This window comes from Caretta caretta, chromosome 3, assembly GCF_965140235.1.
Source record: "Caretta caretta isolate rCarCar2 chromosome 3, rCarCar1.hap1, whole genome shotgun sequence".
In the NCBI taxonomy this organism is placed as follows: domain Eukaryota; kingdom Metazoa; phylum Chordata; order Testudines; family Cheloniidae; genus Caretta; species Caretta caretta.
In genome coordinates, this window is record NC_134208.1 from 142,112,158 (window position 1) to 142,136,677 (window position 24,520).

At 42.2% G+C, this 24,520-nt stretch overlaps 1 protein-coding gene across 2 annotated transcripts in view; it reads left to right on the forward strand.

Annotated features, from left to right (window-relative positions):
- The window catches only part of KIF26B (kinesin family member 26B), a 426,203-nt gene that overhangs the window by 84,030 nt on the left and 317,653 nt on the right, over positions 1-24,520 (forward strand). Inside the window, exon 1 of one of the 2 annotated variants that reach the window (XM_075126975.1) lies at positions 7,205-7,361. The exons of the other annotated variant lie outside the window; for it this stretch is intronic. The gene's annotated coding sequence lies outside the window, so the exon portion shown is untranslated. Of the gene's footprint in view, positions 1-7,204; positions 7,362-24,520 lie in introns of those variants that run through there. 2 annotated transcript variants of the gene reach the window in all.

The window sequence follows — 24,520 nt, forward strand, 5'->3', positions numbered from 1 at the left end:
CTTGCCTCAGTTGTCCAATTAAGGAGACAAACTTGTGTTGCTTTTACCCCTTCCTTATGTTTCTTGGCAACTACTCTGCTTAAACTGGTGTAAATAGGGAGCAACTCCTCTGAAAACAAGTTGTACCAGTGTAAGAGAGGCAAATCAAACCCATGTATACTATAAACACATGGGAATATTTAGAACTTTTTTTTAGAAACTGTGTAGTCTTGGCAGGTTGCCTGTCTTGTGCACACACTTTTCTTTTGATGCATCTGAACAGAAGCTCAGAAAGACAGCCACAAAAAAAGAAAAAGGGGTGAGATTAATAAAACGTGGAAAAGGCGGGCAGCAAGAAAAATGATTTTTTAAAGGGTTGAGAAAAAAGAAAAACAACAAAGGAAGAAACATGTCTGAATTAAAGTGCTTTAATTTTCCAACCTATTGCCATAGTGATTGCATTTCAGTCTCTGCCGTGCATAAATTTGAGTGGAACAATTTACCTGTATTGTTCACTTCATGTCATCAGTCTACTTTTCTGTCTTGCACATCAGTCATCCGGGCTCACTTCATTTACTACCATCTGATATCATTCTGTATTCATTTCCCTGCATTCCCATTTGTTACCAAGTATTCCCTTTTTAAACTCCTATGTATCAAGTTTAGTGAGTCTGTTGTTTATGTGTAAGACTAGATTATGCAACCCTTTCTCATGCTGAAGAAACACAATGTATACTCATGCCTACCTGCAGGAATGAATGCTCAGTAATGTAAGAGCTGCACTACTGAGCCCAAAGCATACAGAATTCCAGACCCAGGTTAACTGTGTTCAGGCCTTGATCCTGCTGTCCTTGCTCAGGCAAAACTCCCACTGTAGATTTGAAGTCACAGGAGATTTTGATGGATTAAACACTGCTGGATTGTGTGCATAATCCATCCTGCTCTCACACTTGAAATGGGTAGTTTCTTTCCAACATAAGTTAGTCTATTCTGGTATGTGGTGTGGTATGAAAAACTGGCAGCAAAGAAGTATAGCAGGGTTGGAAAGCTCAGAGCTGTTGGTTTTGAAACAAGTTAAGATTGATAAAAAACCAACAATCTCTGATAATGAGCAAGCCTGCTGAGCTCACATCAAACACACTTTCCCCCCTCAACTATTGTTTGGTAACACTGTTGCCTTAAAATACTTAGCACAACACTTGTCTCAACTCATTGCACACTACAATGTTAATATAGTTCTTGGTCCAACATCTAACTTTGTTATCCATACTTCCATTGCTGTTGCTTTTGTGTGTGACTTTTAGCCCTGCACTATATTCCCTCTTTGCTTGAATGCGTAGACATGTTCCATTTCTGTCTGTCTTAGGGATTTAGGATACATCTGTCACAGTAACGTCTCAGTGACCTGATTGAGCATTTAAGCTAAAAGATAATTAAGAATGAAAAACAGGAAAAAAATATCTTTGCCACAGGATAAGTTTTGCAGGCGAGATGATCTTTGTCAAAGTCTTATTGTAGAGTTGCCCCATTGGAAGGTTTTCAAGTGAGACTAACTCCTCCCATTTGCTTGATGTCATGATCTCCGTATTGCCAACCCCCAAAGTCAACATATCACAATTCAGATCCCCAGAAATCAAGCAGTTGGTGCAAAAAAAAAAAAAAAAGTAGTCTTTAAAAAACAAAAAGATTCTATTGTGGTTTTTGGTCACTTTTGATTTTTTTGTGTTTATTTTTAAAATTCTCCCTGCCCCCCACCCTGGTATGTGGGTGGCAGTAAGTGTATCCGCTATCTCTAATGTACAACATTAGGTGATTCTGACCCCTGCTGCAGGAGCGCTCACTGACTGCCAGATATCGCAGAGCTTCTCCCCAACCCCCACAGTCTAGTGAATTAATTCTGTTCTCTCCACCCCCAGTTCCATCTCTGCTCCTCCTGCAGCTCCACGGACTCTTCACCCTCCTCTCCCAGCCTTAGGTGGGGGGTAACTGCAGCAGAGTCCTCGTCTCTCCCTTCCCGTTATTCCTTCCAAAACTCTGGGGTGCACAGGGAGAGTGCTGCAGCTCCACCAGCCTTCCAGAAGGTGCAGTGTCCACTCCCATCTGTGCCCCGCTAGCTCTGTTATGGTCCCCCGCCCCCCCTCCTCACCATCTCTCCAGGGTCCAGTGCCAGTCTTTCCCAGTTCCCATGTATTTTCTCAGGTCAAGGGCTCACCGCTTCCCAAAGGCTTTTCATGCCCATCTGCCCTCTCAGTGCATTCATGCAGGTAACAGGGAACACGTCTTGCCTTAAATTGTAACACAAGTGTCGTGATGTCACGTACCCAAGCACTGACTTACCCTGTAAGTAAAGTGTGGTGCTGCTGCCAATACTAGGACAGGTGGCAACCCTAGAAGACTTCCTAGAGTGAAACTCTGATCACTAAAGTCTCAGGCCCTGTCTCTACTGTTGTTGTTTTTTTTTTTTAAACGTAACTACACAGCTATGCTGGTATAAATCCAGAGAGTAGATGTGCTGTGTTAGTGTAAGGCAGGCCTTGCACTAATGTGATTTAGCTTTGTAAAAATTACTGGGATAAGTTCTACCCGTGCAGTGTCTCTACGGTATGGGGCTACACTACACTGATGTATTTACAGCAATGTAAATTTCCCAAGTCTAGACAAAACCTCGTTTTTCTATACAGTGATGTTTCTCTGTGGAAAATCTGCCTTCGCTGTCGAAGCTTCCCCTGCACATGATAAGTGAGATCTGTAAAACCTCATTTTATCCCTGGAACCTTCACACCACAAAACTATGACAACAGCCAGATATGCTGACAGTATTTTGCATTAGAGTTATAGAGCTTGTTGGAGGCTGTTTCTTATCAATGAAGGGAAGGTTACTAGCTGTATTTTATAGGGCCCATTGTGGATTATTCTCTGTCTGGTCAAACTTGCATTTAAAGAAAAAATATTGTTTTTCTTCCCAATAGAAATCAGTCTGCTGCTTTCTAATGAACCATTTCTTCATTTAAATGTTTCCTTTTAAGAAGTTTTACTGCCTTTTTTATTTCCCTAGTTTAAAAGCAACATAATGAGTGCAGCTAGGGCCCCTTAAATACAGAGGCTTGCTGTGCAACAACATGATTCATTAACAGGTAGTTGTGATGTAGGGTCATCTGGCTCCCAGAGCTCAGAGCCTAAGAATTACAAGGGCTCAGGGGCATACAATGCCAATTCCCAGTTTATTAGCAACAAGAAAGAGACAAATCAGGCAGGATTCCCTTACTAGGTTCTAGGCTTCTTACTGCAGTACCCACAGACTCTTTCCAAGAGTCTATTCCAGACTGCTTGCCTTCTGGTAACTCTTACCTCATTTCTTGGAGAGGGAACCCAAACTGCCCTGCTCTTAAGAGGACAGCATCCATCACATCTAGCAAAGAACTGCCTTCCTCAAAAAGATTATTCAGAATATTAATGTTTATTTCATTTTTGTGGATTTGCCTTAAAGTCTCAGGTGAACATGAAGAAGTGGCCACAGAACTTACGTTACCCAGGACAACTATTTGATTTCCATCAAGTACAATTTGTGTGGGATTTAAGGCTAAAGTGTTTTCAAGTGCGTTTGTTTGGCTCATGTTTTCTGCTGCTTCCAACTTCTTGCACATACATAAACACAATGTGCAACTATCTATTATATGTGTATACTAGAGCAAGTCAGGAATTTTCCATCAGTTTTGGATGAAAAGTGAGTTTTCCACAAAACTGACTTTTTTTTTTACAGGAAAAATTTTGATGTTGCTGAATTTTTTCACTTTTTCCATTCTTCTTCTTCATGGCAAATCCCAAAGGCACATAGCCTCTTTGTAGATCAAGCATACCCAGATGAATCTCTAGCGAAGTCCTTAAGACAGTCTGTCTGGATGATCAATCTATGTCATCAAGGGTAATTTTAGTCACACCACCAAAACTTTTGGTACTCGATCACTGGCCATGTAGTGAAATTTCTTCGTAAATCTGCATCGTAAATCATTGGTCTTCCATCCTAATATCTCCATAACAAGAAAGGTGATGAAACCAAACCTGTGAGGGCATCTAAATGAAATATTTCATTTTGGTCCATGTTCTCGTAAATTTGAAACATTCTGGTTTGTAGAACTGCACTGAAACATTTGTTCTGGGTCAGTCTGATGTTAATCCATGCCTGGCTAGCTTCTATGGTGCCTTTGAGAGTTGTAGTTTGGATACCTCATGTCCCCCATTTGCTTGTATGAGCTGGGTTTCCTGGAAGGACTACATTTCTCATGGTGCACTGTGGTATCCCCTCTGGCTGACCTGCCATGGTGCATCATGGGAGATGTAGCTTGGCTGCGGAGCCCAGCTCATGGAAGAGAATCTGGGGAGAAAAACTGTCAGAATAAGAAAGAGGGAGCAAGAGTGAGTTATAAATATAGTAGTTTATAAAAAGAAGGAAGAAAAATACAGAAAATAATGGATTATATGCAATAGGAGCAGAATTAGTTATAAAGAGAGGATCTGGGAAACTTTGTCCATGAGCCCTCAGTGGGTGTTAGAAGAAATATTATACCTTCTAGTGAAACCCTTGCAGTCAATGTATTGTATGCATGAAGATAATCCACTGAGGTTCCCCTCCTCCAACTTTCTACTCTCTTCCCCATTTATGAAATTCAAAGTGTTCTCTAAAGCACATATAGGGGTTATCAATCACGTCCAATATTAGGTTACTTGCAGAGGAGAGTCATTACCTTTAATGTGTAATAACTGTGCCATGAAGATAATACAATAAAATTCAAGAAATGTAATTTAGAAAGGCTTCTTGCTCAATCCTTGTGTTTTAAAAAAAAAATCTTTTATAATCCTATCCCCAGAGTCACAGAAAACCTTGTTTACTGTATTCCATTCTCATTGTTCCTTTTGGGGATTCTTGCAGTGCAGTGCATCATTGGTCTTGGGATGGTCTGTCACCGTGGGTCTGCTAATTTCAGATATAGTTTTAGAAACACGCAAGCCTGGTTTCTATTATAGTATAGCTGCTGAGTAGTTGGCTATTGTCGTGTGACGGCTGGTACTGCGTTGTATTAAAATTAGGGCGGTCGATTAATCGCAATTAACTCACGCGATTAACTTAAAAATTAATCGTGATTTTAAAAAAATGAATTGCGATTAATCACAGTTTTAATCGCACTGTTAAACAATAGAATACCAATTGAAATTTATTAAATATTTTTGGATGTTTTTCTACATTTTCAAATATATTGATTTCAATTACAACACAGAATACAAAGTGTACAGTGCTCACTTTATATTTATTACAAATATTTGTACTGTAAAAATGACAAAAGAAATAGTATTTTTCAATTTACCTAATACTAGTACTGTAGTGCAATCTCTTTACTGTGAAAGTGCAATTTACAATGTAGATTTTTTTGTTTTGTTACATAACTGCACTCCATAACAAAACAACCTCAAACTTTAGAGCCTACAAGTCCACTCACTCCTACTTCTTGTTCAGCCAATTGCTAAGACAAACAAGTTTGTTTACATTTACGGGAGATAATGCTGCCTGCTTCTTATTTACAATGTCACCTGAAAGTGAGAACATGCACTTTTATAGCAGGCATTGCAAGCTATATACGTGCCAGATATGCTAAACATTCGTATGCCCCTTCATGCTTTGGCCATCATTCCAGAGGACATACTTCCATGCTGATGATGCTCTTTAAAAAATAATGCATTAATTAAATTTGTGACTGAACTCCTTGAGGGAGAATTGTGTGTCTTCGGCTCTGTTTTACCCGCAATCTGCCATATATTTCATGTTGTAGCAGTCTTGGAGGGTGACTCAGCACATGTTGTTCATTTTAAGAACAATTTCAGTGCAGATTTGACAAAACGCGAAGAAGGTACCCAATGTGAGATTTTTAAAGATAGCTACAGCACTCGACCCAAGGTTTAAGAATCTGAAGTGCCTTCCAAAATCTGAGAGGAACGAGGTGTGGAGCATGCTTTCCAAAGTCTTAAAAGAGCAACACCCCAATGCGGAAACTACAGAACCCGAACCACCAAAAAAGAAAATCAACCTTCTGCTAGTGGCATCTGACTTAGATAATGAAAATTAACATGTGTCGGTCCACACTACTTTTGATTCTTATCAAGCAGAACCCGTCATCAGCACAGATGCATGTCCTCTGGAATGGTGGTTGAAGCATGAAGGGACATATGAATTTTTGGCATGTAAATATCTTGCGATTCCGGCTACAACAGTGCCATGAGAACGCCTGTTCTCACTGTTAGGTGACATTGTAAACAAGAACCGGGCAGCATTATCTCCTGCAAATGTAAACAAACTTGTTTGTCTGAGTGATTGGCTGAACAAGAAGTAGGACTGAGTGGACTTGCAGGCTCTGAAGTTTTATGTTGTTTTATTTTTGAATGCAGTTTTGTTGTACATAATTCTACATTTGTAAGTTCAACTTTCATGATAAAGAGATTGCACTACAGTACTTGTATTGGGTGAATTGAAAAATAATATTTGTTTTTTACAGTGCAAATATTTGTAATAAAAATAAATATAAAGTGTACACTTTGTATTCTGTGTTGTAATTGAAATCAATATATTTGAAAATGTAGAAAACATCCAAAATATTTAAATAAATGGTATTCTATTATTGTTTAACAATGTGATTAATCGCTATTGTTTTAATCGCTTGACAGCCCTAACTGATATAGCTGCATATCGTTTCCCCCTCTCCTTTCTTTAAACAGATGGTTAAACTACATAAAATATTTGGTTAAATCTACTAATTTTAATTTGTCACTCCCCCCCCCCCCACTATGATGTATGCATTTGTTTACTTTCATCCAAATCCAAGCAGAGTCTAAGACTTTTGTGTTCTGTCACTGTGCTATTCACTTCATTTTCCAGTTGTGGAGGCTTTTCATTTGCTATTATTTCCTGTAGCTATTTTGTATCTCTCCCTCTAGAATTAGAGATTGAAGTCCCTAGTTCCCCGGCTCACATTGCTGTGGTTATTACAGTGATCTATCTTTGTGCTGAACTCTAGCATGGATCATTCTGTTTCCTGTTAGAATCTGTTTTCCATCCAACTTTCATTTCCTATTGTATGTTCCTTTGGGGACAAAGCAGCTTTGTTAGACTAACAGGACTCTCTTTGGAGTTATTTCTTCATTCTCATCAGCTGTGTGCATAGAAATGAGCAGCAGAGCGATGCAATAAAATGATTCAGCTGCGGTAAGCCCCTTTGGGTCTAAAACTGTAACAAAATCATAACTACAGTTTTCCCACAGCAGCTCTCTGTATTACCAGCACAGGCAGTGTGTGGTGGAGACATGGAGGAAACTGGGAAAGCAAAACAAGAAGCAAGGTACTGGAATAAGCTTTCTGTTGTTTTTGAGTCACTAATGGTAAAACTCAACTGGGAGGGGTGACTTACCTGACCTCCTGTATGTTTTAATTGAAACTGAAGGCTAGCTAAGCCTCTCTGACCCTTTCAGCCCTAGTATATGCATGTGATTAAAAATTAAGGTTTTTGCTTGTTTTTTGGCCTGGGGCTCTCCTGGATAGCATCACACAATAGTCCCATACTGAGGGAGTGTGAAGTAGTGAAACCAGCTAAACCAAAAGAGGCTGCACAACAAGGTAAGCTTGATGTGTCGGCAGGTAATGTCTTTGTTAGAAACTCCTCAATTTGCCCTAGCTTAAATGACCACGCCAGGAGTTTAGTTTCACTGCAGATTTCTTTTAATAAATTAATGGAAAGAAAATAGAAAGGTTTTTGGCTTGTCTCTCCCCCAGAAGAGACATTGCTATGTCTTTGTTTTAAAATTGATCCCTTTTTTCAGAGCTAGGCAAATACTGCAAAAAAATTCTTTCACAAATATGCGCTCAAACTTTGAAATGAACTTGCTCTGACTGTTTTTCATGCCCTCTTTGCTGTGTTTTCTATGAGCTTTCAAATGATCCAGTGTACAGACATAAATGGTAGCAGAAAGCAAATTTCAAAGTCACATGCATGAGAACTCACAGAATCCCAATATGAAATATTCGGGCATGAGTGTTCATGCTGGAAGTGCTTAGGAATCTGTCTAATCAGACAGCAGCAACTATGTCAGGTGACTTTTCTAACCAATACAACTCAGATTTTGAAAACTGACTATTAAATAATCACAGTGAACTATCTGTGATTATTTCACAGAGTGTAAAACTTGATACAATTTTATGGAATACATTCAAAGAATGAATAAATCCAACTGGGAACTCATGGTATGTTTGCACATTTTCTACGAGTGGGGAAAAATAGATGCTAAATCTATCAAGTTGTATCAGGTGTGAATTATTCTCCTGACTCACATTAACAACAAGAAGTTCTCTAGGCTGAAAATCAAATTTTAGGGCCAAATTTTACCTATTGTATTTTTTTATACCATCCTCATGATCATAGTATCTGAGACTTTCAGAAGTCTTTATTCAGTTCTGACTGATTTGAAGTCATTGGACTATTTCCTTTTCATTAGACTAGTGTAAATCAGAAGTACTTCCATTGTGCATAGTGGAGCTACTCCTGATTTATACTTGGTAAATGAGAGATGGTTTTGCTCAAATAGGAGTTCAGCCCAATTAAAGATTTTGGAATTTGGCTTGTATTAATAATATTTGTTTTAAATTGTCACTGCCTTCGGAAGTACAGAATCTAAGCCATGGATCTCTCAATACCTTTTGAATAATGAAAGTCTGGAGACATTTTTCTGCATGGCTTGCTTACATACACGCACTGTATGCACCATGAAACTATATCACTGGTATTTTAGCCAAAGATGATTTTAATAATATGCTGCTGTACCTCAGTGTAATTTGCAGAGGAAGATGCCATCCACATGTCCCACAGCTGTTTAGATTAGCACTGATTAATTGCTATTTTCAGGACCTCCTTTTAAGATTTTGTTTTTTAATCTTCCACATTAGCCTGTCAATCAGCTGAGATACTACTTTATCCAGAGAAAGATAAGCTATCTGCTGAGGCTGGTTGCAGATTAGTGTATTTGGATGGGTGGCCAGTACTCAGATCCCTGATAGGCGGCTCAAATAGAGCAGGCAAGGGCAAGGCGGAAAGCCTTTCAGTGAAGTTCTATAGCACATTGGTGGAAGGTGACATAAAGAAACTCCAGACTAAGAGTTCCACTCACCGTCTGCGCAGCCCCTGTCTGCCAGTCTACACTCACTTGTCTTCCTTTGTGCACCTTGAGTTTTTGGCTTCCAGCACCTTTCTGTAAAGCTAGTCATTCTGAGACATGGATTCTCAGGGGGAAACTTTAAAGAACTTAATCATAGAAAGCAAATGCTTATGATTAGTAGTGCAATTAGGAAACTAATTAGAAAATAACTATTTGTTTCAATACTTCAGTTTCAGTAGGCTGAAGTCCTGAATTGGGCTTCATTCCAAAACTGCCTTTGAATGATCTGTGGCAGTGTCTGGCAAATTTGCTATACCTGCAGGCACCTAGCTCTGGCTTTAATTTGGAGTGGGCAAAAGGTGGATGTAGCTGGTTAAGATCTTAAATTGTTAACAGAAAGCAATGGGATAAATTCTCCTCTGTTACACTAATGTAAATCTGACGAAACTCCATTTCAGTGGAGATGTTGTTGCAACTGAGAGCAGAAATTTGCCCAGTGTATCCGGAAGCTTAAGGAAGATATACACTAATGTAGTGATTTAGAATCTTTTTTTTTAAAGCCATTTTAATGGAAGAAATAAACATTTAAAGTGACATTTATATAGCTCCTATTCTGTTCTCTACAAACTGCATGGATGTCACTTAAAGCTGCATGAAACTAATCAGTTTGCTTCACATGGATTCTGTCACACTGTCTTGACAGTTCTGGCTCACATGCTTTTGTATTGATTGTGTACAAACATGCATGACGAAGCCAAGACTCAAATGAAACTGCTCAGCCCTGTTGTATTGCTTTTGCTTACAAGTTTGTGGTATCATCTGAAATAGAATCCAGAAGTGGGAATTTCTTTAAATTTGTAGCAGGGGTGAGGCAGCAGAGGGCCAGTGAAGCTTTTAAGTGGAAGCTCTGTAGTTGAATCAGAGCATCAGAAAAGCTTTCGGGATACTACTCTTCCTTAATGCAGTGGTTTTCGAACTGCGGGGTGTGCCTACCTAGGGGTGCACAGAGGAACGTTTGGGGGCTCAGGCCAGTGACCGCCAGGTGGGGCTTAGGGAAGGAGCACCACCTCTACCCCTGACTCACTTCAGTGGGACACCCAGCCCTGGGGGTCAGTGTCAACATCCGCCGCGGCTGCACCGATTTCCACTCCCGACAGCCTCCCTGCCCAGCCCTGGCTCCGCCCCCAGAGACCATCGCATGCGCCTTTCCCCACCCTGAAAACCTGAGGAGGAAGGGACAGATATTGTCTATTTTTTGTCTGAGGGGGCGCAACTAAAAATTGTAACTCAAAGGGGAGGCTTAGCTCAAAAAGTTTGAGAACCGCTGCCTTAGTGTAACATTCCTTGTTTGAAGAAAATGACTTGCGTGATTAAGTTGCCATTGTCACATGACAGGGACTTAACTCAGTGGAAATTCATCCAGTCAACTTCCCTGTGACCAACATTCACAAAAGATTTTTGTTAGGAAACTAAAAAATACATACACCTCAAGCTCAGATATGTCTCTTCAGAAAGAGAAGGATTTGGGCTTTGGGGATATCAGTGGGCATAGAAAGGCTTGGATAAAACTCTCCTAGTTTCACTGCTTGGCCTGGAACCCACACCTGGCCATTGCTTATGGTTTCAGGTTTTGTTTTGAAACAGTCACACAGCTCTAGTTAGCATGTGCATTGGGGAAGGTTCAGATGGAGGCACCATTAGCCTCGGAGGGGGATGAGTGGCTGGGGAGGTGTGTATTTTGAAATGAGCAGAGAACAGACCACTAGGTTTGTCTCTCAAGCTGACAAACCCAAGGAAGCATACAGCTGAGTTGGCCACTCTGATCCCATGTGGTGGTAGATGTATGAGGTTAGATTTTTCTGTAAGGTATGTAGGCATGCTGGACTATGATCAGCTCTGTCAGATCTGAGTGCTTAGACAGTAGCTGAATTTAACAGATGATGCACACCTATGTGGAGTGTTGTATCACTTGTCATTCTGGGGCCATACCAGAGTCTAGCACAGGGGATTACACTAAATTTGGCTGGGCAGCCTCAACTGTGAATTTTTCTTGCTTTTGTTAGGCCTAAGTTACTACAGTGGCTCCCACACTGTGGTCCGCAGAACCGTGTCTAGTGGTCAGTACAGAGCTGTGTGCTTTGCAGGGGGCTGATTTTCTTTGTGTCTAGCTGCCAGTTGCATTCAAAGACAGCAAAAACCCAATAAGTATTTCCCTAGTATTAATCTGCTGGGTACCAATTGCTATCCTTTTCACTGGGACGGTATTTTATAAGAATAAGACGGGGAAAAAGGTTCTGTGCAGCAGTGAAAGGGAGGGGTGGCATCCACAAGATACTGCCTGTTAAGTTGTGATCCATACTATGAAAATGTTTGGGAAACCTTGAATTACTACACTGATGGTACTTTAAAATACTATGCAGCTTTTTGCATTTATTTTTGTGGGCTTGCTCTGAAGATTTATTCCTGCTGTTAGCTGCTGTGATGCCTTTGTCAGGACTGTATATTGGATCTGTTACAAGGAGATGATATATGATTTCAACAGATCAGGTTTGTCATGGATTTTTGTTCTCCTTTAGTAGAAATTCTCTGTCACGCAGTCCTTTACCCAACCATTGAACAAGGGGAAATACACAGGAAACCAGTTTAATGCATAGACCAGCGTACAACTCGTTACACACATTTAAGCTTTCAATGTTTACATTTCTAACTGTATAGGCTTTCCTATGCAATCCCCTTGCTGGGCATTCACAGAGGGGTTGGTGATGAGAATGGTGTTTTCATGTATCTTATGTGAATTTTAGTAGAGCTCTGTTGTGCTGTCCCTATGGGTTGATCGCCCTGTTTCACCCAACGGCTAGGAAATAGTATGGAACCAAAGCTGTTTGCATTGGCCACTGCTGAGAAAAAACAGAGATGGATTATCTTGTACTTCTCATCAGAGGGAGCTGAGAAGAGAAAGCTGGGCATTGTTTAGTTTCATTTAGATGATGATAAACTGTAAGAAAGCAAACAAAACACTTTAGGCTGTGTCCATGTGTAAAGGGCAATTATAAACAACAGTTTGGGTTTGGAATGTGATATGTTAATATTAACACTTCTAGATTATTTTAAAAATTAAGACATTTTAGCAGAGGGAAATAATGTTGACTTTAATGGACACTGGATCAAGCCTTTAGGCCTGATGGTTCCTGTGATAGACTCTATAGGACAGGATTCCAGGAGAGGAACTCTCCCCTGGAAGGATTCCCATGTAGAGATGCCTCCTGCCATCCCAAACCAGGCAGATCTGTGGGTGGCCATAGGCTTTCGACCCTGTTGTACTTCCATCAGCTCTCTGCCAGCATGGCTCCCTTTGAGCTGCTCCACTAGGGTATCCCGTGAATCTCTGGATTCTACTTTTCTGGGGCAGGAAGAGGTGGAAAACTATGTATACTTTGGGTTACCCACTCCTCTCCTCATCTCTGTCCCTGTCCCTGTGCCTGCGCAGACCCCAGACCATAAGGAAAGGCCTCAATAGGGTGAAAGGTGCTGTGAAGGTACCCGAATCCCCTTCTATGCACAGATCTAGGCATTCAGTATAGCCACTTGTTTTCACTCAGTCCTCGCTCCATCAAACAGGAGTGAATGAGGATTTGCCTGAGTAAGAACTTCAGGATTTAGCCCATACCTAACATCTTATGGTGACACTTGGAACATCAGAAACAGTTGAAAGACATTCTAACCTTAACAAACCCTTTTATTATTCACTCAGGCTGGTAGAGACTCCTATCTCAGAGTACAGTCCAGGGGTGGGCAAACTTTTTGGCCCGAGGGCCATATCGGGGTTGCGAAACGGTATGGAGGGCCAGGTAGGGAAGGCTGTGTCTCCGCAAACAGCCTGGCCCCCGCGCCCTCCCCCTCCCACTTCCTGCCCCCTGGCTGCCCCCCTCAGAACCCTCGAACCATCCAACCCCCTCTGCTCCTTGTTCCCTGACCACCCCCTCCCGGAACCCCCCTCCCCAACTGCCCCCCCCAGGACCCCACTCCCTATCCACACCCCCGCCCCTGACAGGTCCCCTGGGACCAACAACCCATCGAACCTCCCCCCCCCACTCCTTGTGTCCTGACCGTCCCCTCCTGGGAACCCCATCCCTAACTGCCCCCCCAGGACCCCACCTCCTATCCAACCCCCCCTGCTCCCTGTCTCCTGACCGCCCTCCTGCAAACCTCCGCCCCCCCGCAAACCTCCGCCCCATCCAACCACCCCCTGTCCCCTAACTGCCCCCCCGGGACCTCCTGCTCCCTATCTACTCCCTCTCCCCCTTACCATGCTGCTCAGAGCAGCAGGACAGGCTTATTGGAAAGCCTGGGAGGTGGGTGGGTGGGTGTAAACTGTGCTGCCCGTGCAGCAGCGTAACTGCGGGGGAGGGGGGACAGCAGGGGAGGGGCCGAGGACTAGCCTCCCTGGCCAGGAGCTCAGGGGCTGGGCAGGACAGTCCCACGGGCCAGATGTGGCCCGCGGGCCGTAGTTTGCCCACCTCTGGTCCACTCCCTGCTCCCATTGAAGTTCCTGGGATTTTTGTTGTTGTCTTCACTGGGAACAGGGTCAGCTCATATAACAGAAGAAAAAATCCCACCATTATGCTAGATACAGGACTGAATTTGTGGGGGGAAGTTGGGGTACTGGGACTTTAGTCCTTTTGGACCAAAGCCTGTTTACTTTACTCATACAAGTAGTCCCAGTGAAGTCAGTAGGATTAATTCTATGAGTAAAACAAGCAATATTTTTCCCTTTGTGGGAGGACCTAGACAATCTATTGTTGCATACACAAAAATAATTTTCATATGTGACCCGTTTATGGAAAAAGTATTGCTAACATGTAATAATATAGTTCATATTTTCTCTTGATGAAGCAAAAGCCCAGGCCAACTGATTTTGATTTTCCTTAATTTTTTCCATCACATAGCTCTTGGTATAAACCAAAACCTTTCTACTTTATTTATTTATTATTTATTTTATTTGAATTCTCAGTATGTTTCTGTTGCATTCAGAGAACATGGAGAGCCCTCCTGTAGTTTTTCATAATGATTTCTCAAAGTCTTCTTGAGCCACTGTTAGCTTCACATATCAAAGGAAGTGAGTTCAAATCCTGTTATGGTTTTATGTTTATATTAAAATTAATTGTAGCTCTTTTACATCAAGGCAGCAATAGATTAATTAATTCTTCTAAAGTAAAAAAACAGCTAAGAGAAAAGAAAATGAGGTGGGGAGGAAATACCTGATCCTAAATATTTTGCATGTTAAAAAATATATCCAAAATAAAATTCAGTCACATGAAGATGCCACAGTAGAAAAGCAGGGGGGAATTTAGACCTCCAATTAAGTGCTTGGCTGATATTAGGGGGTGATCCTGCAAACATTTACACATAAGTAACTTTACTCATGTAAAGTACTCACTCATGTTAACTTGAATGGACTTGGTCATATGAACAAAGTTGTTCGCCTACATAACTGTTTGCAGGATTGGGGTCCTTAACTGGTCCAGTTCAGAAGGAGCCTTATAGTCTCTCTCTAAGCTGCAACAAACCACCAGAGGGCAAACTGCTCCTGCACAGTCTATTTGCATTCCAAGTAGACACAATTGATTGTTAATAACTTTCCTTAATTACAATGTGTTTTTTTCCCTAACTATAACCCTATGCATAAGTTTCAAGGAGATTCAACTGTATGGAAATCTGAAGAGTTGGAAAAAGATGTCTGAGTACTAGAGGGAGACAAAGAAACAGACACAAATCAAAATTTCATACTTGGGTAAATTTTTCATGAACTGTCACTCAAACAGTTTGAGCAATTCTTTTCAAACTTTACAGAAACATTGTCCTTATTCTTCAGAGTATATAAGCCTATCAGTTCTTCAGACCAAACCAATTTTTGCTAACCAAATTATAGGGGACTGAAATAGGGCTTATAATGTTACCTGTTTGCAACCTTGATTATGGAGAAATCTCTCCTTATTTCTCCTCCTAGTGCACATCCTTCATTGAATTGGATTAGCCATATTCTTCTAATAGGTAATTGGCTTTGGTGGGGTTAGGAGCCACAGGTCATCAGAGCTCTCAGGAGGAGTGTGTAGAGCAGGGAGACTTGCAAAGAGTGGATTCTATCTTTCGAGACATGTATGGGGAGTTTTTCAAAAGCACTTAGTGTTGGCCTAACTCTGCTCCCATTGAAGTCAACGGGATGTTTAGCAATGTCTACAAGGAGTGGAGTTAGCGCATGCTGAGTGCTTTGGAAAATCCCATCCTTAATGCACTTTCTGTTTTAATTACATGGTTCTTTGGGGCAGGGACTGTCTTTTTTTGTTTTTTGTTCTGTATTTGTACAGCACTAAGCACAATGGGGTCCTAGTCTGTAACTAGGGCTCCTCAGAATTACAAGGCTATAAATAATAGAAGGATAATCGGCCTGATTTCCCAGTATGGACCGGTTGCTTTGCACCGTTGTAGTGCTGTAGAGCAGCCATGAACCTAGCTTAACCAGACTGTTAAATTGGGTTTATGGCTGCCTTGCATTGTGAGAGTGGAATTTAGCCTAACATCCCAGGCTTGGTCATTCAGACTCTCTCACAACTTGATTAGAAATTGTCAAATGTTTTTGAAATGTTGCCAATGGAGGGCATATGATAAGACAGCATTGTGCCTGACCTCTCAGAACCTCCTTATTTTCAGTATATGTTTTGCTGCTTTGTCTCTGTTAGACGCATCATTTCCTTATAATCCTTACTGTCTCCTTGCTCATTACCAAGGTATTCTCTTTTACATTAGCAATTGTGTGGCGAGTGCAACCCAGGGGGAGCTAGCATGATATCTGATTGGCTTCTGGCCTGCAGATTACAAGCTGGTGTTATAATTATCCTACATCTGCACAGCAGTGATTTCCAGATGTTTACAGTTTCAGAGAGATGTATTCTACAGGGAATTTTTTTCAAGATAGGTCAAAAGGGCTGGATCAGAACATGCAAAGTGCAAATTCAAGCATTATTTAAAGGGGCAATGTCTGAATGGTGAAAAGTGGGGGATGAAATTGATGGTTTAGCAAACTGGGAAACTAGTTGACTTTTCCATTCATTCAGCCAGCCCTTGTAAAGGTAGAGTGTGACTCTCTGCTTTTGAAGGTCAAGAGACACATCCACAAGCTAGTGAGCTGAGATCTGAAGATATTGGAGACTGAGTTTTCTTGGGCTTGAACAATGCTCTTAATGGGGTAATATCTTAATCAATTCAAACCTTATAATACATCCATTGTCATTTTGGAAAGGAGACAGTACTTGTCAATGAAATTTGCAAGAAGGAAAAGGTGAAGCAGACAATGTTAGTTACATTTCCCACCAGAATAATTTTCAGCTGATCTTGTGGCTTTGAGGGTATGTTTCTGTACCCTTTTCCCTGAGTTAATGAGTATCTGAAGGATGTCTCTTTATGGTCCTAAACTTAAGCACAGAGTCTGCAGCCTATGAGGAAATTCTGTGGATGAATGGGAGGGGGAGAAAGAGAGTGTGTTTGAAATTTTGGTTGAAATTGGATGGTTAATGTACAGATAGGTAAAAGACAAAGGAAGACTTAAAGACTTTTAGGAAAAAATGCATAGAGACAGATGGAAAGCGCGAGTATGGAGCCAGTCTTGAAATTGTAATGTGCAGATGGAGAGCTAAAGCCCTTATAGGGAGGTCTTCTACTGTAGACACTGAAGTCTGTGGATGTCATCATAAATTTTGGGTTTTTTTCTTTGCCTTCTGGTATCTGAGCCTTTTGAGTACACTGAGATCATGTTTTCAAGCTTTTCTCTGCAATGATGATGGCTAGAAACTTACTTTTTTTTTTAAAAAAAAGGAAAGCTGCAATTCTCATGTTGTCAATTGTATCCAGAAGCTAGGGCTTTCCACAGAACATTAAATATTGCCAGACTTTGATTAAAAATTGCAAAAATTGGCAGTGCTGAATAGCTGCATTCCAGTATAGACTGCTGCCTTTCCAAGGCAGTAATGATTTTCTGTTTGAGACAGGGATCTTTTTGATTCTGGCCCCTGTGATTTTGTATTGGGTGGGGGTGTGGGATGAACTGAAACTGCTAAGGAAACCTTTTCCATTTCAGCTCTCCAGCTCAATTGTAGGACACCGCAAAATCAAAAGTACAAAACCATCCTAATAGCAGTGTTTGGGTTCAGTTAGAATACTGAACTCTGCATTCTGTCTATCCATGTATAGCGCGCGCTCTCTCTCTCCCCTCCTTCAGCGTGAATAGTAGCCTATTTAACTGCAGAAGATAATGTGTAACTTTGCCATGCCATTCTTGCGTAGCTTTCCTAGTGAAATCTCCTGCCTCTGGCTATGAGCCAGACTTAACAACTAGCCATGAAAGCAATTTGGCAAAAATAGTGATTTCCTTCCCCCTTATGTGAGGTTTCTTTACTATAATGTCTTTTTTGCTTGGCAGGATAATTACTATGCCAACTTTGTTCTTAGGGGGGAAAAGAAAGGAAAATTGACACAGTGACTCCCGTAACAGGATTACAAGGAACAAAAACATCTTACAGCTTTTTTGTGTGTGTGCATGTCAGTGAGCTTTTCAGACTGCCCCTCTTCTGCCCCTCAAAAAACAAATGAAAGAGCATCTCACAGACTCTATGCCTCCTTTTTATAGTTTCATCTCTCATTTCTCTGAGACCTTTCTCTTGAATAAGGTGTGTGTGAAGGGACTCCCACCTGGTGGTGGATCTGATTGCTATATAAAAATAGCATCTTGACATCAAAGAAGTACACCCTTGAAAGTGCTGCTGTAGGAAAGGAGTGGGGAAGAGAGAAAGTATGTGCAAATAAACTAGTTTATAAACTTGAATGTATAGCCCAGGCTAGTGTTTTTTTTCCAGTTAGTTAAAAAATGAGAAGGACAGCTGGTAGTTGACTTCTCAGCCCTTATCAATAGGTGTCACTGAAGCCAATGATTGATGAGCGTACCAGTAACTGCAGGGGTGATTTGGCTTGTACACTGCTTTTTCTTGTGTAAACATTCTCTCATCCTCCCTGACTCTAGGTTTTTGTATTTCCCAGTAGTAATATTGTCACTTACCAAGCTCAATATCTTTAAATCCATGTGTGAACATTAACTAGTGACTGTTTGGCCAATATGTTCCAGCTCTGGTTCATCAAAAACTTTACAATGGTTCTCTCTGCAATTTTGCACCTAGACTTCCTTCACTTCAGGGGAAGAGGAGTCTGGATTGAGAGATCCTAAACCGTATATGTCCTTCTGTTCCCACCAGTAGCAGTTATAGGCTCCCCCTGCCTCCCCAGCTGCTTCTGGGGTAGCTGAAATATGTAATAAAATGAAGGCACTCTCACTCAAATGCGGCTGCTTTGGAGCCTCCTAGTGGAATGTGCACTACATAATTCAATATGCTATCACTTGCCCCTTTCTGATTTCTTTGGAGATCACAGCAAACCTCCACCCTCATACCATCGTCTCCTGTTCTTATGCCTGACCTGATTCTCCAAAAATGAGCAGGGCTGCGAGGGGGAGAGAGTTTTGGAATATACATACACAGTTTACAGTGCAAATTACACCAGAAATTAGTCTGGCCCCATGTATCTCCATTTGCCTTTAGCTGAATTTTACATGACATTAGGGCTGAATTTTAAAGCTAATGTACTATCTTTGAATCACTCTTCACCCTTTTCTCCTGCCACTCCCACACCATTACTTGTCTCCACTTACTGTCTCGTGTCTTATTTAGATTGTGACCTCTGTGGGGCAGACACATCTCATGTTTTTGTAACACACCAGGTATTTATATTGCTGTATAAGTAACAATACAATGTCATTAACAATCAGGGCAATTTAAGCACCTGTTCCTACATGTATCCTTGATCTGTGCCTCATTCTCCAGTGCCTTATATCTTGTGTAGCCATTTACACCTGTGCAAAGTGAGTCAAACATTACCATTCTGATTTAGAAGCATTTAACCCGCAGTTGGCAAACATTGTACATTGGTGCAAGCGAGTATACATGGTGCAAAGCAGTGGGAATCCAGCCCAGTGTTTTCTGATACCCTCTGGCCCAGATCCTCAGCTTGCACAGCTCCACTGAAGTCAGCAGAGCACACACCAGGCCTAAGATCTGAAGATCTGGCCCAAGAAACATGTAATAGACAGCAGACCTAATCGTGGTTGATCAACATCCCCTTTTCCCTCTCATCAAAGCAATTAGGAAAACTCTCCCACCCCCCTTCCAAACAGAGAATTGAAGAGAGAGAGAGAGAGAGGAGGGAAAAAAAAGCAAAGTAGGATTCTTAAAACTAGCACTCAGAACTCTCCGATAACCCTTGTAAGACTGGCAGCAGTCTGGTGAAACTGAAGGCATTACTGTGGCAACACCACCATGCCAGGAATTTGTCCCTAACTGGCAAGAATAACCAAATGTTCTTTATGTAGCAGCAGAATATCTTGCCATTAAATGTGCCCCTTTACTGTGGCAGTAAGGCCTATATCTCTTGCACATTTTGTTTCTGTAAATAGGGAGCTTTCTGAAAACTTGGACCACCCATAGTCAGCACTTGCTCAAATATGAATAACTTTTCAGACCTTATGAATAACTAACTGAAATGCAGACAGATTCTAAATGGGAGGTCAGACTATATTTGACTGTGTTAGAGTGCCTTCTTTCCCAAGGTGTATATGTAGTATCGACGGCTACTTTTTTATAGCAACGAGAACTACAGCACACTGTGCAAACAGAAGAAATTCTGCCACATGAATAAAAGTCTAAGGGCTCGTCCATGCTAGAAAATTAATTAACCCAACTTCGGTTGGTCAAGGATGTGAAAAATCCACATCCCTGAGTGATGTAGTTAAACTAAATCCCCTTGTAGACTGCACTAGGTCAACCTAGCTACTGCCTTCTGGGGGAGGTGGATTTACTATATCTACAGGAATGCTCCTGTCACTGTCGTAAAAACAGGACCAGTGCTTAATTTCTAATGAAAGCAGTGCTGGGGATCAGGCAATATTTTTTACATTCATAACTGATGCAGCAAACCCATAGGTGCCGGGGCTATGAATTGCCAAGCCTAGAGGTGCCAGGACTCAACTCTGGCCATTCCTGGCACAGACTAAGCACTGGGCAGGTCAACACTGCAGAATTACTTCAGCATAACTGTGTTGCTATGTTACATTTCCCCTGTTCTCTTTACCAAGCTACGGTTTGGGTAAGGACTGGCAGAGCCCAAGCCCCACTGACCTAACTGCTGGTATAAACAGCACTATGTCGGTGGGAAAGCTTCTGCCCTAAATGTCTTCATCAGTGGTGCCCAAACTTTTCCTGTCACGCCCCACCCCCCCTTACCAGTAATGGAATCTGGCCATGCCTGCCTCCATTACAGCACAGTTGGCTCAGCAGAGGAGCTTGGGCTGAAGGCAGATTTGGGGGCAGAATTGGGGATGGGAGAGGAGCTGGAGCTAGAGATGGGAGCTGGCCTGGGGGTAGAGAGGGAATGATGGTGGAGCTGCAGCTAGGAGCAGAGCAGGGCTGGGTGGTGCTCCCTCCCCACCCCCATCGGGGGCTGTGCCAGGCCCCATTGTACACCCCCCCCCATGTTCCTCCATGCCCCCCCAGGGGGTGCACCCTCTAGTTTGGGGATCACTGATCTACATTGAAGTGCTGTAGTGTTTTTAATGTAGATAATCTAAATATGAAATCAGAAATGTCACTTTTCAAAAAGATGTTGGCTGCCATGTGGAGGCTTAAAAATGCCACCATGAATTAGAAACTCTGTCTGATCTGTTGATGGTAGATATCTAAGTGCCAGACAAAAATAAGGAAGAAGCAAGAGTACAAAGCTACAGTGCTTTCTCTTTCCAGTCCCTGCAAGTTAGTCAGGTTTGGGCTCAGTTTCGTGTCTTCTGGCAAGCAGTCCTGTCATTAAGACTGATCTAATTGCCGGGTAGTCTGAACTTGCCTGTGTCATCTACCTCATCTCTGTGGCGCTCAGCTGTCTTGATGGATGTCTGATTCCTGACTACATCAATCTCTTTGAGAACATTTCAGATTAGGACCAGAGCCTTTAATTGTGTTCTGAAGTGCATCAGCAGCCACGAGTGCTCCGGAAGCATAGGTGTGAGAGAGCTTTTGTTGGCTTTTGCTGCTTATGAAACACACTGCTCCAAGCTGTGCCAACTTCAGACTTCTTGTGGCAGTTTTATATGACTGCTCCAAAAGCAGTTAGTGACAGGCACTAGTGTGGAGAGAGAACAAACTGTTGCAACTCTAGTATTTTTTTTTTTTTGTGAGAAATCTGAATGTGGTGTGGCAGAGCTCTGACCTTGTCCCCGTGGGTCCTGCGCTTCCAGGCGGTTTATGCTAGCCTCAGAGGCTCACTGCGACCCTCCACATAGCCCTTCTCTCTGTAGGGCCAGGGTTACAGTCTACTGAGCCCTTTTCATCATAAGCCAGCAAGGAGGTTGGTGAGAGAACTCCCACAGTCTCTGTTGTCCCTATGGGCTTATTCCAGTACAGTTTAGTTTCCTGTCCTGACAGGGGCCTGTCTTCCCCTCCTAGGAGGTGTTTCGGTAGTGGCGGGTTGGGGGGGAACCCAGGCCCGCCCTCTACTCTGGGTTCCAGCCCAGGGACCCTAATGGCAGCAGCTGTTGGCAGCCGACCTTATGCTGCCAGAGTTGCTACATTTCCCTGGGCCACTTCCCCACTGCTCTCCTGCTTCTCTCTTCTTCACCCTTACCTTAGGGCTCCCTTTTCAGTGGCTTGAGGGTGTCTTCATTACCCAGCCCTTCAGCCACACTACCTCTCCTCTGGCTCGCCTCAGCCTGACTGGAGTGAGCCCTTTTATAGTATCAGAGGGGCCTTAATTAGAGTCAGGTGTTCACATTAGCTTAACGGCCTCACCTGACTCTTTGCAGGCTAATTGGAGTCAGGTGTTCTCATTAGCCTGGAACAGCCCCTGCTCTGGTCAGTCAGGGAACAGAAAACTGCTTATCCCGTGGCCAGATTATCTGCCTTCGACTACTCTGCTGTACCCAAGTGGTCTGGGTCTATCACAGTGGTTAATAATTGCTGAGTTGCTCAACAATATTATGTGCATGTGTGTGCGTGAAAAATCCACTTTGTTTAAAAAAATTAGTACTTAGCCTAACTTGCACCATTGTTTCCATCGCCTCTATGTCTAAAGTAGCACTTACGTTGGTAAAACTTCTGTTGCTCAGGGGTGTGAAAAAAACACCACCCCTAAACCACGTAAGTTTTGCCAGCATAAGCACTCGTGTGGACAGCGCTATGTTGGCGGTAGACGCTCTCCCACTGATATAGCTACCACCGCTCCTTGAGCTGGTTTTATTATGTCGATGGGAGAGCGCTCTCTCATCAGCATAATGCGGCTACACGAGTGCTCTTACAGTGGCACAGCTGCATTGGTACAGCTCTGCTGCTGTAAGCTTATAAGTGTAGACATGTCAGGAAACAAGGGTGTAGGTATGCTACAAAGCAGAGCTGTATAAATTGTCCTCTAGCATTGCACAAAAGTATTTATTTTTTTATAAAGTGACACAAAGTCCTAGACAGAAACCCAAGTTGTGTTTGCAGGCTTTACATGAGGGGGGCAGGTAAATAAGATGTCAGGACACATCTCTTCTTTAGAGTCAGGTGGTCTTCATTTCATTTGGAAGATCCAGTTCTAATGACATTACTGCTGCTGAGGTATCTCCACTGTGTCTGGAAGGACGACTTGCGGGGGGTGTGTGACTTTTTAATCCATCTGCTTTCAGTGCAAAAGTCAGCACACAGTTTTCTTGAGGCCCTTTCAAGAAAGCTTTCCCCCACCCTTTGTAATCTAAATAGACAAGATGAATAAACTGTTCATAGCATGTACTATCTCTTATGTACTTTGTACAATACCTTGGCCAGTGGGCGCCCTAATCTTGATTCTGGGCTCTAGATTTTGTTTTATTATTTGTATTATCATAGCTCCTCCAAGTCTCAGTCATGGACCAGGACCCCATCGTACTACGTACTGTACAAACACAGAACAAAAAGACTGTCCCTGGCGCCACAGAGGTTACAATTTAAGTGCAAGACAAAATGATAAATGGGGGTGTACAAGGAAACACTGAGACAGTATTGGTCAGCACGGTGTTACTTTAACAATTCTTTCCTAGTGAAATCTGTTAGAAAGGGATAGTCCAGTGACTGTTATGTGTCCCTTCTGCTCTTTCATAGATTCCAAAGCCAGAAGGGACCACTGTGATCACCTAGTCTGACCACTTGTATAATCCAGACCGTAGAATTTCTCCAAAATCATTTCTGAGAAAAACATCCTATCCTGATTTTAAAAATGTCCAGTGATGGAGAATCCACCACAACCCTTGGTTAATTACCCTCACTGTTACATCTTATTTCCAGTCTGAATTTAAGTTTGTGTCTAGTTTCAACTTCCAGCCATTGGATCGTGACCTTTCTCTGCTAGATTGAAGAACCCATAATCAGATATTTGTTTCTCATGTAGGTACTTATGGACTAATCAAGTCACCCATTAACCTTCTCTTTGTTACGATAAATAGATGGCTAATTGTTACTAATTCATTTTGAAAATAGAGGATGTCTGGTCACACTACATACCTTCCATGGCCTTTCCAGTTTTGGATCCCATCCTTGAACTTCCTGTGCTACAGGCTGATTACAGCGGGGCAGTCAAGGATTGTATTTTCGTATATGTATTTTTTGTCCTCCCCCTCCCTCATTCTATGCTATCCTAGGCATCCCACATTGCTTTTGTTGTGCTGGTGTCACTTGGACTGTTCAGAATGTTTTTAGATATAGTTTTTGAAATTAAAACACACTCTTGGGCACATTGGAAGTTTGTAACTGAGCAGGATCAACTGAGCAAATTCCGTTGTAGGGAGAGGTGGTATTACCAGATCTTTAACTTCTTCTGGTCTCCCTCTTATGGTGATAGGATTTATACCTTCTGTCTAACGTGGGATAGAGGGATTTAGATAAACTAAACTACCAGGTAAGAAATTTCCATTCCTTTCATATCTTGGCTGATAGCAAATTTTCTGCCTACTCACCTATTGTACCTCACAGCAACTATAACATTCTTTACAATGTTTACATTTGCTTGGGGGTCTTGACCCAAGGTGGTCTGTTACCTTGGGAATGTTCCTTTAGCAAAGGTTCTTTGAATCTTAGGGCCAGATCCTCAGCTGCTGTAAATTGGCATAGTCCATTTACTTCAGTGAAGCTAAACTGATTTACACCAATGCTGAGGATATGACCCATAGATGTTAGAGGAGAAAAAGACCTGTTTTCAC